Source organism: Dermacentor silvarum, chromosome 9 (genome assembly GCF_013339745.2).
Source record: "Dermacentor silvarum isolate Dsil-2018 chromosome 9, BIME_Dsil_1.4, whole genome shotgun sequence".
In the NCBI taxonomy this organism is placed as follows: Eukaryota; Metazoa; Arthropoda; class Arachnida; order Ixodida; family Ixodidae; genus Dermacentor; species Dermacentor silvarum.
This window is the reverse complement of record NC_051162.1, coordinates 118,708,650-118,725,566: the sequence shown is the minus strand read 5'-3', so window position 1 is coordinate 118,725,566 and position 16,917 is coordinate 118,708,650.

Here is a 16,917-nt window from a genome sequence, read left to right as displayed (position 1 = left end):
AACGGTCGGTGAATGTTTTATCGGTTCAATGTTCTCGTGGTTAAAAAAATGGTATTGCCGTTACACAGTAGCGCGCGTCGTCTGTATGGAAACAAAGCGCTGCATGAGCGGAGGTCTGTCTATCTGCGGCGGTTGCTGTTAATCGCGCCCACGCGTCACCCGCACGCCGCCTCCCGCGATCTCCCGATAAGCGAGACAGATTGTCTGTGCCAACCAATATATCGCGAAATGAACACACGTTTACAGCTGCGCTCAAATTTCGCATTGGGTAGTATCGTAAGGGTCGGTGAATGTTTTATCCGTTCAATGTTCGCGTGTTAAAAAACAGTATTGACGTTACATATTTAACTTACCAACTTGTCAAGTCCTCTCAACACTAGAAAAAAAATTGTGGCTATCGTTAAGCTGGCAAACCCTAACTGGTTTACTATAGCCCCTGTTTCTACGCCAAGGGTACTGACACAGGACCACGCCTTGGCTGATAAAGTTTCTTCCTACTAAACTTACACGAGCAGAATATGGCAGTGTAGTCATTGAAACGTCATAGGAATGACGGGTAGACGTGGATGTTTCTACGATTCCACTTGGTTTCGTTCAGTAAACAAACTGCAACTTCTTTATACTGTTCTCTGTGGTTCAGGTGTGTTGTTTGCATGTACCACAACATTTATTTAGAAGGGTGGAGTTTTCCTATCGAAACTGCTGGATTCTGTTATGCAGTCACAATTGCACATGAATAAATATCGATAATTATGGGTGTACAATTAGGCAAATCAGTTCTGCGGAAATTCGCAGTACTTTGTATACATATTGCTATATCTGAATGTCTTTCGGCCACTGGCACTACAGTGACTATTTCAGATTCTTTATTAAGTTATTTAAAATAGTAATGTTGTGAAAAACAATACGACTGTAGACATTAGAAGATAAATGAAGCTAATCATTCTCATACCGCAAATTTCAGACATTGTTTGGCTAAAACAGGAAACCAGAAACTCGTTCGAAGCCAAAGCGGCGGAGTTTCGACAAATCCACGTACTACCCATTATTGCCACGCGATGAAGCACTCTACTAGCGCCACCTTTGCGTCTAGTCGACATAGTGTGAAACGCACCGAAGCGGCGGACGGCACGAACAAAGAGCCGTTTCAATTAAAGTTGTTTTCATTCATTTATCTTGTCCCTACCTCCGAGATTAGGGGCGCGCGCGGTGCGACATCGGATCTCGGATAACATGCCCTGTCCTGTACCACGTCTCTCCTCTTGTTCAGGACGGGGGGCACATCGCGAGAGAAGCGCAGGAATCACAAGAGATGCGCTTCAGTTCTCTTAAGGGGTTTCCTTAATTGAGGAGACTAACTTAATATGCTTGAGTTTGATGCGCATATCTCCACTTACACTGAATGCTTGCTTCAGGTATACTTGAATAGTATGATGTTCGTGTATGTTATAATGCTGTGTTAGGAAATCCTACTAACACCGTGTGCTTGCTGAACGCATCTGTCGTTACGCTTGCTTTGACACTAATTACCTACTAGGGACTTGTGTTATAGCATGCGCAGTGTTTGTTTAATTATATTGGTGTGTGTTAAGTTCCTCTTGTTTTCACTTTTTCTTCTTTTCTTCCTGAGCAGCATTTCGGTCTTTGGGATTGGGCCTAAAGAGAACCACCTTCTCATTCTTCTTCACTTAATAAATAACCAAAACAAACACTTTTCTCATTTCTTGTTGTTCTTGGTGGTGGTGGTGGCGGCTTTGTACGTTTGTGTTTATGGCTGCGTTTGTGTGCGCGTTATCTAGGGAAAGAAGTAGCCTCAATATGAAATATGCACCTCGGAATAAGTAGCTCTGACGTAGCCTACGTTCAGGTTTACCTAATGTTATTACACAACGACAACGACAACAACACGAACACCGACTCACAAGCACACCTAAATGCACAAATGCTCGATAAGTGCGTTTGCGGCAACTTAAAGTAACTCATTATAGAAAAGGCAATCGAACCACATCCAGAAACGCTGATGATACACGGAGTTTATTGGCGCAAGTCCATAAACGCAACATCGAGACGCGTGCCTAAGCCAAGCATTTATCAGTTCTGCTGGAAAACAGCAAATATGTTTTCCGGGCAGCTCTATTGGGAGTTAGTGAACGTTGTCGATCGTTTTTGCTCAGATTTGTGTGCGCTTCCAAGCGCGTTAGATGTTACTACTCTTTTCATTTCGTTTCTGTTTGTTTTAAATGGCTTGCTAGGAAGGAATGGAGTTACAAAGTGCGTCAGCTACATTTCTCTCTTTTCCATAGCAAGAAATAATAAAAAATTATTAAATATTGCTAACTAAAGTAAAGAGTGATAACAGAAGTAATTATAATAAAGATAAACAATTTCACGACGGAGAGTTCAATCAACATGTCACATCTCTTCACGCTACTAAAACAATGAGGAAAACAATTTGTTAACGTCTTAACGGTGCTTCTGCATGAGTCATCCGCATATTACATGGATAGTAAGGTTTCTTTCTTTTTTTTATCTTGTACGTTTCCATTGGTTGTCACAAGCATGCTTTTTGGAACGTTGGTGCAATAAGATGTTGCGAGTTGTACTGCTCATCACGCATGTACTGCTCTGTCAGCCATGTGTAGTCTTTTGTCCACTGCATCTATCGTCGGTCATGTAAACGCGATAACATGCTCAACTTTTACTCTTGTACGTCCTCTTGCCAAAAGTGCGAGCTTCTTTGTATCATACCGACGTTGTCTTCAAGCTCCTTCTCTGGGCACTTCTCTTTGTAATGTGTAATGTTTAGGAGATGTTGGCGCCTCTGAGTGGGACCGTCCACTCAATTTCATATACAAATGCATTATATACAAAAAAACGACGAGAGACAGATATGGAAACCAAGAAAGAAAAGCCTCACATAGAAACAAACTCGAAGTCATGCAGGTAGCATAAATGTCCTAAAGATACGTACATAAAGGCGCAAGAAAGTAACTCAAAGACACGCTTAAACATAAACTGTGGTCACATGTATACACTAAGGACATGGCACACAAGAAATCACCCAGCCGTGTCAAAAAAGCCACGTAATATGGCAGGTATATGGATATAAATAGGTGCATAACCAAATAAAACGCATTTTCCTTTTCTATCGTGCAGCGATCGTACTCAGTGTCAAAGTGAACACAAAAAAGGGGGACGTTATGCGTGACGTGTCACGTCACTCAAACTGCCAAGAGCGAAGTGCTTCGGTTGAGCCATACCGCGCACAGAGGAGTGGGAAGACACAAAGCCAACGGCACGGGCCGATCTCGGTAGCACAAACCGGACGCTGCTTTTCGTTTGTCTACCATACTCGACGTTGAAACATGTGGAGTTCGGCTGTAAAAGCTCCCTCGGGAACGGTCTTTACTGCCTTCCTGCCAGCAATGCAAGCGTGGCTTAACGTGATGTACGAGCGCTAAGCGGTCTGGGAAGGGTATAGTAGTGTCGAAACAGTTTATGCAGACTTTATTATTTTTTTATCAGGGCTCGCCCTACATCCGCTTCTGGTTTTGCCCTGTATAGTCCGGACTGTAGGCGCAGAAGGTTTCTTGATCTAGATCGAGGTTATACGTTTGGTTGGCATACGCGCACTTCTGTTCCGATCTTGAACGGCGTAACGCCGGAGAATGGCCGTACTTTGGCGTTGCACGTTAAGCTCGTTGTTAAGGTAGTAGCTACAAAAAAAAAACGTTCTTCCAAGCAAAAGTGCTGCGATATGCAAATGGAACACTTGTGCATTCTGAGTGTTCACCAGCGCGTTATCTAGCAAAAGCTCATACTCTCAGGACGTTCGTTATAAAAGGCGTTCTTAGCCAATCACGTATCAACCGTGCTATTTACGAAGGCTGCTGGAAAATGGCGAATACTTCATAGAAAAAAAAGAGAACAAGAAAATCAATATGACTTCAGGCACAAATTCATGCCTCAAAATCAAGGTAGCAAATGGAGTATTTATTTATTTATTTATTTATTTATTTATTTATTTATTTATTTATTTATTTATTTATTTATTTATTTATTTATTTATTTATTTATTTATTTATTTATTTAAGAATTTATTTCTTGTTTTGCGGCTCACTGATGAAACTTGGGAAACTGCGGCCGCTAGGAAGCTAGCATAGCGAAGCAAGAACATCGTGGTGATTATCAGCCCACACCCTCCTTGATTGTACTACGCACACTAGAGACAAATCTAGCGTTAGCGACTGCGTTTCGTCGTCCCTTGGTCACAAACCAGCATAGGAAAGACTGTAAGTGCACGGATTCACCTGAAACATTGCTTATTTGTATTTACACGACCTCCTTAAATTTGATTCCTTACCTTAATTTTTTAAGGGGAATTATTCAGCTAACCAAACACTCAGTTTTCAATGTTGACACTGTTTTTAGAACAACTTAAAACAGAAGAATCGCTTAGACTAGAAAAAAAAAGTTTACCACGACGAGCCTCAGAGACATATATAATCGCTATATGGAGATAACATACTCGATAGTGTTGAGATTCTTTCCGAGCTCAAAATTACGCGATAAAATGATTCCTTCTCAAGGTAAGGTCCTTAATGCAAAGACAAATTACACGTATCACAATGTGTCATAGAGTAGTTAAAATGAGTCACTAAATTCACTAAAATCAGTACAGGAGTCATGCAACGTCGTAGAACAGATCTTTAGGAAGTTGATTTGCCTTTGCGTACTCTGTTCCACAGATTTCTGAAAGACTACTTTATACAGATGATCAGTCGACATTAGCCGACAAAAAGTGCAACGTCATGAATCCGCACACTATCTGTTTATTTAGTACGCCTGCCACAGAAGACAAAAGAAAAAAGAAATTAAACCGTCTGTATAATTTCTATAGACTGTCCACCTCTGACATAACTCTTTTTCGTGAGGGGCCTTTCTCTTAGACGGAGACCTTCAGAAAAATTAAACCTCATTATTAGCACATTTTAAATAAAAATACCATTTATAGATTCCCCTTTGCTCACCGGCTTAGCCATCTGTTGACTTCGCGTCTAATAATATTTTCGCTCATCCCATACCGAGGACCTCGAATTTCGAAGACTTGCTGCTATGAGGTATAGATGTATACAGCTTGCTAGATTGCTTACTTTGTTAGTTTTCTCCTCCTAATTTCAATCCACAAGTGCGCCTTCACCAATGCTGATAGCTGTTTATGGGAATTTAAAAAAAATGAATGAACTGAGTGAATTGAATTGGACTAGGTTCAGGCATTCGTGCGGGAGAAAGGACGTTCCACATCCACCGTCGTGTCTCTGCATGAGTGGCACTGCCCAACGCTCCTGTGGCGAGTTTTTCGCATACGTACACAAATACGTAAGAAAGCAAACGTGAGAGCGACCGCCGCGGTAATTTGACCAATAGAACGTCGCAAGCAGGGAGAGAAAAGGGCGTAGGTCCGGCTCCCACCTGACGGCAAGTGGCCTTTCGGTCGTATTGATTTTCATATTTCTTATTATTCCCACATTTCAATTGTAAAAGCATAGGTAATTTCGCCTATGCTTTCCCTGGCATCATTATCTGTTTTCTTCGAATTGTTGTAAACAATACCGGCCAAAATAGAGCCCCTCGGTTCCTGTTATTCTTCTCGCTGATTTTGCTTAGTATCAGTCACCTCAGGTTAAAGGACGAGGAAGCAGGGCACCTTGGTTCCGAACTCTCCCGGGCCATTGCCCTACAAATGGACCGCGACTAACAGCACGACGCACACGAATGCAGCTCTCAAGGAGATAACGCAAGCAGGAAGGCTATTTATCGGATAGAACCACCCGCAACTCCTTGGCGGGCGGTAAATCAGTCTACTTGAATGCATCGCGGGCCACGGAGATGGAGGTGGAAGCGTACTGCAGCGCCAGCTGCGGCCAAGTCACGTACCAATCAATCTGCATTCCGTTCGAACGATTGTCGTGCGCGCACTTACCTTCCTCAGATGGACGCTATATAGTGTGAATGTTCGGGAGTATGTTTCCCAACTAGGATTCCTTCATTCTCTGGGTGCATCTTTGTGAACGATCATTCACACCACGGGGACACGTCGATTCCAACCGAGAAACGCATCGACGACGTCTTGCACTTCGCGCTCCATATCGACTGCATCCAACGAGAACACTATATTGCGTCACAGCAGCCCCGTGCCGGCTCGCGGTAAACAATTGCCAACCAAAGCTCACCGGTCGCTAAGGTCCGAAACTGCACAGGAAGATTGCGTTCAGTTTTATCTATCTATCTATCTATCTATCTATCTATCTATCTATCTATCTATCTATCTATCTATCTATCTATCTGTCTGTCTGTCTATCTGTCCGTCCTTGTCTGTGTCTGTCTGTCTGTCTTTTTCTTTGTCCGTCTTTGTCTGTCTTTGTCTTTGTCTGTCCGTCTTTGTCTGTCTTTGTCTTTGTCTGTCCGTCGTCTTGTCTGTCTTGTCTTGTCTTTCGTCTTTGTATTCGTCTTCGTCTTTGTATTCGTCTTTGTATTCGTCTTCGTCTTTGTATTCGTCTTTGTATTCGTCTTCGTCTTTGTATTCGTCTTTGTATTCGTCTTCGTCTTTGTATTCGTCTTTGTCTTCGTCTGTCTTTGTATTCGTCTTTGTCTTCGTCTGTCTTTGTATTCGTCTTTGTCTTCGTCTGTCTTTGTATTCGTCTTTGTCTTCGTCTGTCTTTGTCTTCGTCTTTGTCTTCGTCTGTCTTGTCTTCGTGTTTGTCTTCGTGTTTGTCTTCGTCTTTGTCTGTCTAGCTATCTTTGTTTGTCTAGTTAGCTATCTTTGTTTGTCTAGTTAGATAGATAGATAGATAGATAGATAGATAGATAGATAGATAGATAGATAGATAGATAGATAGATAGATAGATAGATAGATAGATAGATAGATAGATAGATAGATAGATAGATAGATAGATAGATAGATAGATAGATAGATAGATAGATAGATAGATAGATAGATAGATAGATAGATAGATAGATAGATAGATAGATAGATAGATAGATAGATAGATAGATTAATTAGTTGGCCATTTGGTTAGTAACTCAGTTGGTTATTTATTTAGCAATTAGGTAAATAGTTGAGTTATCTAGTCACGTCGGAGCAATAGCGCAAACTTCAGACAGGGATAGGGGAGGCAAGACAACACAAGCGGGATGTACCAGCAAGCCCAAGCTGCTGTTGTGAACGTTATCTAGTCAGTCTATTTATAGACACTCAATCAGTCAATAAATTCGTCCGTCAGTTAATGAGCCAGCCAATCGGTCAGTTAGTTGCTTATTTAGTTAGCTAACTAGTTATTTCAGATATCTGCACCATAGCTAAGCATTACAAGAAATGGGCTAATACAAACTCCACAAACACCAGCGAGAAAAAAAAACTACATGAAACAAAAAGAAAACAGACACATATGATAAAAATACGAGATCTAGCAAATACGAGATCTAGCAATTAGAGATCTAGCAATATACTGCGAAATTGAGCCTCAGCCATACATAAGTTTCGAAGTAATTCACCGAAACAAATATTCCTTACGGACATGGTACAAGCTAAGCAAAGAAAGGAAAAATTATATAAAGACAATGGAAGAATTTTGTAAGAACGCAGAAAAATGTCGCACTGACAAAGAGCACTACAAAGCCACCGGTTATCTTCTCGCATGCGAGTATGTGCAACGAGGTTGCCTAAACCACCGGTTTCGACATTCGAATTGCACAAAAGGCACTTGTCTTCCGGATCAGCTGCTACGACAATCAGTGCCACACTTAATGAGGCTGAAAGAGCACTGCCGGCACTCTGGCACACTTCCATGAGGTTCAAACGACTCCAGACTCAATAAGATTGTGTTTGTTTTGTATGTACATTTTCTTGGTCAGCGCTCGCTTTTAGAATGCCCAACTTTCGACAGTTGAAGCTCTGTGCTGTTGAGCAAGTTCTAGTGACAACCACATATATGAAGCCTACAGATTTCAATGAAGTCAAAGAAAGCCTTCCTTGGCTTCATTAATTTCTTGGTTGCTAATGAATGTGACTAACAAACGTCGAGCCACTGTTACCCTCAACGACTTTTTCTCCTTGCGCAAGTTCTAACAGCTTGATGCTCTCTCAAACTGCGCTCTATTATCAGTTCTTTTTTTGTGTGTGGTTTGTCGCTAACCGTTTTTCTACCGTTGACCGTTGTATCTCCCACTTAATTGTTGTTGAGTGTCGTACTGTTATTGATTTCAGCCATTAATGTAGTGATCAACTATTTCTAGACACATGATTTTTAAAATGACAGCACACCATTGTGTCCCCTCCTGCTGCGTTGACAAAGACTTTTGACAGTAATAAGATCTTTTAATATTTATTCTTTGCAACCTCACGCGGGCTGTTTTGAGTAACGCTTTAAACATACATCTCGACACGTGACATCAGCTGCGGGAGGTTCTTTGATCACTATCAATGTCAGAAATCTCAACTGCGCTCCACTATAGCGCTTAGAGCATTCCTGAGGGACACAGACCTCAATGACGCTGTAAATAACTTTGGTGTTTGTGAATTCGTGTTTGGGCATGCATTAATATTTGCATGTTTCCTTGGTTTTTGCTTTTATGCTCATCCTTTTTTTTCATCCTGTAACCTCACACCTGAAGTAGCATGCCAGGGCTGTCTCTAGGCAAATCTTTTCAGTATCGATTAACTCTCTCTCTCCCTCTCCTTACTTTCGGGTCTATAATGAAATCGCTGTGGTGACGATCAATATGTGTCATGTTCGCGAATGCCGAAAACTGAATCGCTAATGAACACGCGTCCTGATTATGGACATCGAACCGAACCACACTGGGGACATAGACGCGGTACACAAGATACAGGCAGCCGTCGTAATGGCCAAGGTCTCTTGACGTCTGTCAAGGGCAACCGCGTTAACCGATGCGGCCGCCTCGGGGCGTCCCTTTATCAACGCTATCAGTCGTCAGGTTCCTTTCGAATCGCTCGCGCATGCATAACGTCAATGAATGACCTAAATATATATATGAGTTTCTTGAATATTTAAAGGTGCCTTCACAGCGGCGACGATTTCTGAACAACGTGCTCTTTGCCTTCCTTATAACGACCGTCGCCAGACGAATCTCGGCTAAATGCTATCTCTGCATGCGAGCGCGTTCCGCAACTTTCGAATACATCGCCCCGAACAGGCTTCGATCGATCGATCGCTAGAAGACCGCTGACTCTGCTTCTGTCCAAACTGATATGGACCGGTCGAATGAATCTCGACCTCTTTCTGAGCCGCACAGAGATATGAAATTCTTCGATTATTTGAAACCCTGGAACTTCATCATGCATGAAGGATTGAGCAGTCCCCGATGCGATAGCTTTATTCTTTTGAGAATGTATATATCGACCATTTCTTTCTTTCTGTCTGTCTTTCTTCCTTTCTTTCTTTCTTTCTTTTTTCTCTCTTTCTTTCTTTCTTTCTTCTCTCTTTTTTCTCCACGGTATGAAGCTTACGGGAGCGATGAGATTGGAAAGGCTCAGGAATGCTGCAGCTTGAGTAGCAAAAGAAATCACTGTCTGCCGGACATATCGTAAAGTCAATATCATTCCGAGGTCGATTCACCACTATGCGTGCTCCTTGATTAACATCGTTTGCTTCTGACTGCAAACAGAACAACGGTCAACGTCGTCTAATGGCTGCTCCTTGATTGCAGACGTCCCTATCGAGGACTGATTAGGCAATTTTTTACGGGCTGTGCGTACGTAGCATGCTGCGCAGCACTTTTATGCTCTACGGCTATGTATTGGTAAAGAAGGTAATCGTTTCCCTTGCCTGCAATTTGTACACAGTTGTAATAGCATTCACAACACAGTATCATCTTCGTTCATTACAGGTTCTTATCCATAATGCCACACTTTCTGCTTTCTATAGATCAGGCCGGTTACGAGACAGGCTTACCGACCTTTCCCGTGTTTCACCATTTGTATTCCATAACCCATTTGTTGAGCTTCTGAAAATAAAATGAAAAGGGGGCCAGTGTTTAGCGTGCATAAATCATGCGTAATGCCGAGTATGTTGGGACAGCCATTGAATGTGAGATTAGCGCTCACATCAATACAACCGGCTGTTTTGTACCCACTGCGTATCAGGCACACAAGGAACACATCATCATCCAACATAACGGGTTATTCAATCAATCACCGTGTATAAAGATAACTCGTAAGAAATAGCAACCCGCTGTTGGAACGCCGTCAGCAAGATGAACCAACTCGCAAAGGTCAAAGTGCTCTCTGTCTTTCTTTCCTACTTTCTCGTGCGGATACGCACAAGACCACCGCAGGAGTCGAACAACGGATGTTGTAGCTTGACGTTCACATATTTCTTTTTTTTTTATTTTACTTAAATTACCCGAGAGCTTGGCACTATGACAGCGCGCTGTTAAAAAAAAAGTTATAATTACAAAATCTGGGAGTCGGCGGATGGCTCGCACTCATCGGACGGAATGTCACAGATGATGTTGCAATTTTCAACGCGTGGAAGAATAAAAGGCCCGTCAGTTTGTCAAATATCATATTTAATGTCCCGTGAACACGTTTTCTTTTCAGCGGAGCATCGCGTACAATTGTTTTCTTCGGGAAAAGCTGTTGAGTTACATGAGTTCCCGCTGCACAACATTGATGGAAGCAGCACAAGGGTAACCATAAGAGCCGCGGCAATCACAGGAACAACATAAAGGTGCACAAACGCGGTATTATGCATATAGAAAAAAAAGGGGGCCAGACACGGCGCTGTACTATTTTGCATCAGAAGCTCCGTGCAATTCTGTGGAAGCTACCGGTGCCTAGGCCAACAAGGAAGGAGCACATCAAAAACTCGCCGCGCGGCCAAGCCGTCACTAGTATTATTTTTAGACAAGCTTGATAATGTCTTTTACCATGAGGTATTAACGAAACCATCATTGTTTACTTCAACTCCCTGAGCAAATTGGTCATTATGGACGACTTTGTTACTGTCTTAGTTTTAATTATTTATTACAGTTGGCACGAGTTAAGTCGTAGGCTCGGTTTGAGCGGTGAATTAAATTTTATGCGTAAGTGTCAAACGACCCACTGAGCGAAATGCAGCTCCACTAACGTGAAACCTGGGGAGGTGCGAAGCAGGCAGTGACTTACCGCTGATGGGCTCATACTGCCTTAAGCAATGGCTCATAACCCCGTAAACGCGGCCTCCCCATTACGACGACAGAAGAGAAGTGAAACTCTACGCTGGAATGATGGTGGGCAACCCAGCCAGCTGTGGAAGACGGCGACGAACGCGGGAGCAGTGGCACGAGCGCGTGCCGAGCGCGAGCACGAGCCGCTTGCTTACCGTGACTACGACGACGACAGGAGACGCCGACAGCCCGAGTGCATAAGGTGCTTCGCACCTAAAATTGAGCCAGTTAGGCAATGAGGTGTGTGTGTGTGGCACACACACATACACACACACACACCTTATTGTGCCACAATTCCACGGATAATCGCATATTTACACATCCAAAAGTTGGTATGGCTTGTTCGGAGAGCCCGCCTCAATTTCCCAAGGACGATAGGCCCGCCGAAACTGGAAGCTTAAAATATTACGGTTACTGCGCACTAAGTGGTGCGAAGACTGGGCAAACAGCGAAGCTGCTGGTGGCCGTTCCTCTAGCTTTAACTTTGCTTTCCTTTGCTTAACTTGGTTTGGCTTGGCTGGTTTTTAGCTTTAACTTTGCTTAAGGCTGTGTTCCAATTCTTTCCATCATCTTAGACAGTCTACTTTGACGTCTACGAAGGCAGCCAAGGCAGCTTCGAGGACAAGTAATGGAACGCGTTTCGAGCCGTCTGGAAGACGCTTCTGCGACGTGACGCCACCTCGCGGCGACAAAAACAAAGTTGAGGAAAGCACACATTAGTTCTGTATTTTAAGTATTTTCGCCTGCTAACCTATGAAAAACATGATGTGACTTACATTAAGGGTATAGAAAAGCGTGTCTACGTTTTTATGTGCGCAGACAACCTTCCTGTCGAGTTTCTAAGCGCCCTGCTCAGTCGCCATCTTGTTTAGACAGGAAAGTAGTCTGCATCGTTCTTGACTTCAATGTTTTCTTCGCGATGCTGTCTACTTTGACATCTTCGTGAGAATTGGAACGAGACTTAAGATGGCCGCCGTCCACTTAGCTGTCTATTTAGCCGTCTAAGGCGAGTATTGGAACACACCCTAACTTGGTTTGGTTTGGCGGCTTCTTCGCTTCGTCTTTGCTTAACTTGGTTTGACTTGACTGGTTCGTAGCCAAACGTAGCCGACAGAAGGCCACTTTATAGTCCGACGTAGCGCTCGGCACGGAGACGCCATGCACGCCAACGTAAGCGCAATACTCTATATAGTCCGGCGCGAGGCGTGGCCGACGTATCCGGCGTTCGTCAGCGTGCCCCGGCTGCAGCCGGCGTCGAGATGCGACATGCTGCATTTCGCGCCGGCCTCGTCACCCAGAATGGACCGCATCCGCGTCTCGTCGAACAATATGAGCTGATGGATACTGGTGGCGGCGCGTGCAGCGAGTTCGCAGCTTCGCATCATCCTGAAGCTCCTAGTTTCGTATAATATGCGCATGCGTCTAGGCGGTGCCGCGCGGCGCACATGTTGCACTATAGAGGGGTCGGTTTTCGCGCCTTTCATAATCACGGCTATCCACCAGCCCATCTTGCTCGACGAGACGCGGATGCGGTCCATTCTGGGTAACGAGGCCGGCGTCAAATGCAGCATGTTGCGTCTCGACGTCGGCTGTGCCTCGCGCTGTGGCGAGGGTAACCTGGGAGAGGGTGGTAACCTCGCCGAGCGATGACGTCACGTGCGTCGCCCAGCAACGCCTCGCACCAACTGTGCGAAGCGTTGCTAGGCAACGCGCGGTGACTTCATCGCCAGGCGCAATTTTTTGTTCGCACTACGCGGCCTAACCAAGAGCTTAAGCAGCTGCGCTGTTAAAAGTTCATTAATGGACGTCTGTTTATTGGCGACAAATTACCAAGTCTCACCCGTCACTCCGTGTGCAGCACCTCTCACGGTATGTCTCCGAAGCAACCGCCCTGTTCTTTTTTTCTTTTTTCTTTCAAAATGGCTATTTTAAACATTACTTAAAGTCCTCGTCGAAACACCCGGTGTATACTTGGCGCGATAGCGGGTCCCTTTGTCCCATGTATCGTGATACTGGTTATAGACAAGTTCACGTAGTAGCTTTTTGAGCCCGGGATTCACCGTCCCCAGATGTCGGAATAAAGTTCCGTTTTTAATTTTCGGTTGCAATAAATCCTGCGGCAGTATTGAATGGAGCACATCTAAGAGTGAGAACAAAGGGAAGGGCATATATTAAATGAGGCCCGCCGGCACTTTCATCGTAGTTGCTAAGGGGCAGCTGCTGCCTCGCTCAAATTGAAACACCCTAATTGTTCAGAGTAAGGCCGACGATGTATAAAGAAAGAAGGAAACAAAGAGAGAAAGAAAGAAAGCATTGAGAAGGTTTTAATGAATGACACTATTTCTCATTGCCGTGCGGCTGCTATAGCATTGTTTTTACTTTTTACTAATATTTATTCTCTCATGCGCAGCCCCCGTCGCGGTAGCTTAGGGGCTCTGGCGTTGCGCTGCAAAGCTCGACGTCACAGGTTCGATCCCAGCCGCTGCGGCTGCATTTCGATGGGGGCGAAATTCCAATATGTTCGTCTACTTATGTTTAGGTGAGCGTTAAAAACCCCACGTGGAGCAATGCTTCGCCACGAAGCCGTCCCTGCCCTTCTGAAATTTTTGATGTTGCTATTGAAGGCGCACGTTGAGAGACACCTTCCGGTATGGCCCACGTCAGTGGACTGCCGACTGAACGCCGTAGGCCTTAGGATTGTGTCGTGTAACTTTTTTTTTAAATCCTTTTCTTTTTGTCGTCGAACAGCTTGGGTAACGTTATCTGAGACACCCTGCATATCATTAGCTGCCTGCGGCACGTTTTTAGCATTGTTATTTCCGCTAGTGCGCTTGATTCCATTTGAGGCGTTACCATGGCTACGCGGAGTTCAGGGCGAGGTTAGACTGGAGGGCACTTGCCGCCTCAATCGAACGTTGAAGACCTGCTCAACACTTGTTCTAGCGTGCAGTGGTTGTGATGTGCACTGGTAGCGACTTCTATCCTCCATCAATGATGGGCGGAGCTCGAAAGAACGGTGTTACTTGAAATTTAATTTGCACTGACGTCACACCTCCCAAGACGACACGCTGCTTACGGCTTGTTGCGAAAGCGTGTCTTCGTCCCAACTATTCCCACCACCTTCTTCGAAACCGACAATGGTGCGTTTTAATTCCTTCAGCGTTATCGATTGCGGTTGAGAGAGCACCGTTGCTAATAATCATGCGCACATGAAACGCGAACAAATATACGTCTTGATAAAATTTGCAATCCTGCCCACGAACCTTCACATTATTGTACAAGCGGCGTTTGAGCTGTCTTCTATATTTTATTTTTTCTCCGACCGTGTACCGAACTATACTGTGCATCAGTTAGGTTAGTATTTCCTATAAAAAGGTCTTCGTACTTCTAAAACATACGTCTGCAGTACTTTATAAACATAATTTCGTATTACATTTCTCAATGTTGGGCCTGAATCAAAAATACTCATAACTGGGAACCGAAGGACGCCTCTCTCACAACTCACACTTGAGCAGCTCAGTGATCCCAACCGCATCTATTCACTTGTAGGTATATAAGTCACGAAGAATCGACTTCTCATCTACTTTTCTTTAAATAATAATAACATTTATTAATAATCATTTACCGACACTTTATCGGATATTTCGTTGCTTCTGGGAATTAGCTAGCGAGCTGGCACCCGCCAGTATTCCTATTTTTTATGATAAGATACACGTTACAGCTTCAGTGGAACAACACAAAGTTAGACCACGCCCAGCGTTTGCATAATTTGCGCAATGGAACACCACATATTCGCACGGCGAAACGTCAGTCACGACTTATTACACTTTGAAAGGTTTCTTGGCGACCTTAATTAGGTATAAAATACGTCGGCGATTTGTAGAAAAGTACGATGGCTTATCCGTACAAGCTTTACCGAAAAGTCTAGCTAGGAGAGCGCAGGTAATAATGCACAAAGCCAGCATTGCAGGCGCACTGACAGAGGATGCGTTCGGAAGACGGAGAACCTATAGACCGAAAAAAGGACGCCCGCCCGACATACAAGCGGCAGAATGAAGACATTTCAACAACGCCGTAGGGGATCGGCAGTACATGCACTGCTGGAGTTAGGGCATGTTGTGTGGAACTGCAGAGCGAAAGGTCGGAACATTTATATCCCCGGATTTCCTCTGATGAAGAGTGCGTCACACGAAGGAACGACGTGCACGTCAGATAGATGCTATTGCCCTTCTAGAACCGCTGGATGCAACGTGAATGTTTTTCCCCTCCATTTCCTTATCCGCTACCACATTGACCCCATAGTGTCATCTGTTTCAATAAATTTGATCAATCAATCAATCAATTGTAGAGAGAAGACACAGCAGCGCAGGCTAACCATCAAACTAATTAAACCAGCAAAGAGTTACTACAAAAGTTTATTGGCAGTTGCGACATTTCCTCTTCGTCAAATGCATCACCTTGTTCTGGGTTTCCAAATAGTGTTCGAATGAAAGCCAGCAGTGCACAAGAGAGCGTTCCACGGCTACGCAAATCGGCCCGGGCGTCCCCCGTCGACATTGGGTGAACAACGCCCAGCACGTGTTATGCAAATAGCCTTACTTGGGGGCACATACAAAGGGGCAGCAGATTTCCCTTTTACTCGTTCAAAGAAAGGTACTTTAGTCAACGTCGCTACTGGATCTCACGTAGTCTACCCTTCTTTTTCTCTGAATACACGGCGGAGCTCTTGTCTTCCCCGTGCGGTCTTCAATAAGGCCGGCAACTTCAGTCTGAAAGCTGGGTGCGTTTTGTGTCTCCATACCGCGCGCGTGATCGGCATCTGGAAACGAGGTTTCGGGAGGCAATCGTTTTCTGTCCAAGTCACGTGGTAGTCTGGTCACGTGGCCAGTTCGATCCCCAAGTGCCTCGATCCGAACACTTTATTCGACGGTGTCTCCTTTCCTGTGCTTACAGGACTGGACACACATATATCCTACGGCAAGCTACCAGCTTGAGGGTAGATCGACCTTAATCTGACCCTAGAAAGCACCAACTTTGGCTCGGTTCCTTTACGAGCTTAGGGACATGGAGACAAGTGTGGCTTGTAGGCAGTTGTGCCCGTGGGGGGCATCGGGTTCGTATGGTTTGATAAGGGTACGAGCTAATGCAATAACAGGAAGAAAAGTAAGCATTTATTAACGCGGAATGCGTACCTGCTATATTGATACGTACCTGCTAATTTCATAAGACATTCATCCAAGACATGATATCAGATGCATGCCGAGCTACATGAAAGTGGTGTCATTATGTCCTTGTCGTTAAAATTTCCAAAACAAATTGACAATTACTTGATTCAAATCGTTGTCACCACAAACGACAGAAAGCAACCGTTAAGTGAGTTCTGAATACCACGAGACGATGTTGAAATGAAAGATGTAACACAAACATGCCAGCCAACCATGTCATTACACCTTGATCTCTGGATATGTTCCAAATGTATGCGCAGACAGCTACTTTGCCGTCTTCCCCGGACAGCTGTCATCTGAAGTCCGGTTAGAATTCTGGCGCAGACGGCTTCGAGGAGACAGCGTCGAAATCTCCAACGATGCAGCCTACTTCGCTGTCTAGAGAGCCAACGACACAGTCGAGAACTGTTAGTGATAGCTGAAGGGAGTCAGGTCTAGCGAGCTCGGTTAAAAAGGTTACCA